At 36.3% G+C, this 3,644-nt stretch overlaps 1 long non-coding RNA gene across 1 annotated transcript; it reads left to right on the top strand.

Moving 5' to 3' along the window:
• The first annotated feature begins 250 nt into the window (after positions 1-250).
• LOC137891574 (uncharacterized) lies at positions 251-2,234 on the top strand. Its single transcript, XR_011105357.1, has 5 exons — positions 251-322; positions 480-563; positions 1,143-1,194; positions 1,410-1,500; positions 2,081-2,234. It is a non-coding gene; the product is annotated as an uncharacterized lncRNA (long non-coding RNA).
• Positions 2,235-3,644: the final 1,410 nt, after the last annotated feature.

Raw genomic sequence — 3,644 nt, 5'->3', positions numbered from 1 at the left:
CAGTGCTTTTACTTTAAAATATCACCTTTTACTTAATGTGTTGTTTGTAATTATGTATCCTCATTTTTATAAGTAAATGTTATCATTCACACCAAGTAATATCTACTAAACTACTGTATTGAATGTACAACATGACACAACAAAGTAAAATGTACTTGGGTAATACGAGTGAAACCTGGCAACCTATAGCGCGTACTCAGGGGGTGACGTCAGAGGAGATTTAGCGCTCTTTTCTTCAGCGAGACAACAGAACAGCAGAACCTGGACAAGGACGGCTGAGTTTCACCTGAGGAGAGGAACTTCATGGACGGGAGCCATTGGGGTAGGTAATATGTTTAATTAATCAAGTATGTGTTTGAGTTGTGAATACTGTAGAGTGACGTGAAGTGGTCAGTTTAGCGTGCTAGCTAGTTAGGCTATCATGCTAGCTAACTTGGGACAGCATTACATACATGGCTCACCGCTATGTTTTGTTACAGGGTTCTCCCTGGAAAAGTTGTTAGCCTGAGGACGCGGTGCTCGCCCGGCTGCGCTCCGTCGACGTGGGGGGCCAAATTACTCCGGTTAAGTGAAGCCCACTTCTGCCACACAGGTGCTGTGCTGTGCTGTGCTGTGGTGTGCTGAGTCAAGCACACAGCGCGCTTTCCCTCGGACATCCTCAGGTGCAGCCGAGGTCCAATGAGGAAAATGTGACAAGACAGGGAGCTGAGCAGCAACAAGCACACTCTGGTCATGAGCTAACAAATATCCCGTATGTGGTGGAATTAGTGACTTAAGAGCGAGTCAAATGCACTTATTATTTAGTCATTTTGTCACTATCATATGCTGACATATTTTTACAGTAATTTATATTTCTTTCATCAGTTTTAATCTGGTCTCTTATGTCTCTATCTATCCATTGCGGTGTCCTTGATGATGAAGGCTATGGGCATGAAACAAGGTGCCAGTACTGTGTTGACTTTGTGTCACAGATCAACATGACCAGGCCTGCTGTGTATCTCAATATTAACCTTATGTTGACTTCTTTATGTGCTGTTTTTTTTGTGTGGGGATAAAACATGCTATCCATATGAAGATTTAAGCCAAATTCAGATTTAATGTTGTGTTCATGTTTTAATATAATTTCTCTATATATTTCACAGAATATTAAAGGACGTTGACTCTCAGCAAGTTGACCTCAACAGTTGACACAAGGTAAAATCAACTTAGTACTGTTATAGGTTTAACTTGACATTTGAAGTCTTAGAAAAACACCCTGATCCATTTTGAAGGCCGTAGTTTGTGTTGCTGCTCAATAGTACATTATACCGGGGGGCGACCATGGCATATGGACAATAGCTAACATTTTACTTCTATTTGTATATGCAATTACATTTTCTTTAATAAATTCACTTCTGTCTGTTTAACAGCAACATGTTGAGGGCAGAAGAGATGTCGTCATCTGCTGCTTGATGGAGTTCCTTGGATCAGTCTGGAGAGGAACTCATCAAAGACTACCAGGTAAATTCTGAAAATTTGGGGTTTTCTGATTTTTCTGACCGCTATAAACTTGTCTTTTCTCCAACCTAAATATCTAACTCTAATCTTGGTACATTGATATGTAGGTCAGTCATTAATGCCACTGTGTGTGGGGAAAAGCTTTTTAATTTAACAAATAACAGGGACTTTAAACTGGTACTGTATCTGTTTGAAAACCAAACATTTTACTTGATTCTATTTATTTAATTTACTTCAGTTTTTATTCAGTTTAAAAAAAGTTTATGTTGAATCAAAAACTCAGTTTATCTCATGTGTTTCTCAACACTGAACGCAATTGTGTGTCATTCTTTTTTGTAAAACATAATCAACAGATTGTTTGAAAACTTTAGACACTTATTGTTCTGACATTATTTTCATAGTCCCCAAGACTACCCTAACCACCTGATCCAATGTCTTTCTATGAGCATCTTATTCTTTTGTATTATTGTATCTGTAGACTATTAATTGGCAACTTCAACCTAGTGAACTACTCTTGCATAATAAGGAACTTTATAGAAAATATGTGTAGTCTGGTGACCTCTGATTAACATTTTTTTGACAGAATGTCACCAAAGATGCCTTTGAAGAGGACTCTGCTCAACTTGTTATGAAGATCCTCGTCATCCATGGAAGTGCAACACAGGAAGGCTTCACCGCTGACAATGTGTTGATCGTCATCAAGGGAAAAGAGGCTTTATCTCTGCGTATCTAAGTGTTGTCAAGCAGTACCTGTTGTTTCAAATTAAAAGTGTTTGTTAAATGACTAAGCGTTTGTGTTCTTAAATTTCTTTTTGGCAGCACTGATTTAGAAATGTTTTGTGTGGCAATGCCAACCAGATTATATATGTTGGTATTGATGTGTCTGTCACCAGCTAACAAGTAACGGTGCTGTAGTTTAAAAGAAGCTGTTGTTTCATGTTTTGTAGAAGACTTATGTTAAGACAATTTTATTAAATAAAAGTTGCCCAGTTTAAAAAAAATGCAACATTCATATTTGAATAGTTGTGTAGAGTAGTAGTATATAAGATATATTGTGTAAATATTACTTAATATTTCTCAATATAAAAAGTAAAGAAAAGCTAGTTAAATATACATGAAACACCTACACCTACGATTTTACATGGGTTTTGTAATTAGATGCAAAGGTAGCCTGAGTAAAGATTACTATCGAAGGCTAAGTACATTTTATGTCTAAGGAAGAAATTTGCAAGTAAAAGTTACTTGAATATTTTGTTTAAAAAAACATTTCTTACTAGTAAGTAAACAAAAATTACTCAGAATTTCTGTGTGGAAATTGTTACCTAGCTTTTTTCAAGTAAATGTCACTGATTTTTTTTTCAGTGTATGTTAATCTTTATGAACGCGTCTGTCTAAATATTGGTAATGAATCTGTGTGCCCTTAATGAATTCTATATATTATTGTAAATTCTGTGTATTAGGGTCTTTAAGTTTATATTTCCCAGGGTGTAATTCCCTGGGTGGCGTTGTTGGTTCCCTTTTTAAAGTAACTTGGGTCGTTTGGACAGGAAATCTGCAGAAACAGTAAAAATAATCGATGTGTATTATAAAACCATAGAATCATTGTAAATTGGCAAAGGACATCAAAAAGGTTGCCTGTCCTGATCTGTGATATTTTTGTTTATCTCCCATAATTTCTCATCAACTTCATGAAAAAAAGGTGTTATTGATGTGCATATGAAGACAAACAATGAAATTACATAACAACGGTGTAACAGACGGCTGTAGGTGATAGAATGCCGGCGGTCCTAGTGTTAAATTGTTCAATTAGTTTAGTTGGAGAGTTCTGACATATATTAACTACCAGTTGTTCATGTTATAGGGGTTTGCTGATCATTTGCTTGTTCTTTTGTTTTTTTGGGTGGTTGTCAATTATTGTTTCTTAGTTTTCCATTTGGTGTTTTATTGCGTCTGTGTTTTAGAAAGTGTAAGGTTTTGATACAAGTGATCTTTTATATCTATAACCTGCCCACCACTCATGGCCTCCGCCCAGAGACTAGAGAGAAAATGAACTTTGTTTTCGCTCTATCTGGTACGATATATGTATTGTTACAATACAATTAAATAAAGTAATACAATGTCTTTGGCTCCCCTGAAAGTAGAAGTGG

The sequence above is a fragment of the Cebidichthys violaceus genome, unplaced genomic scaffold (genome assembly GCF_023349555.1).
Source record: "Cebidichthys violaceus isolate CVI_PGR_0920_01 unplaced genomic scaffold, fCebVio1.0.p SCAF_7, whole genome shotgun sequence".
NCBI lineage: Eukaryota > Metazoa > Chordata > Actinopteri > Perciformes > Stichaeidae > Cebidichthys > Cebidichthys violaceus.
This window is presented reverse-complemented; position numbering and strand designations above follow the sequence as displayed.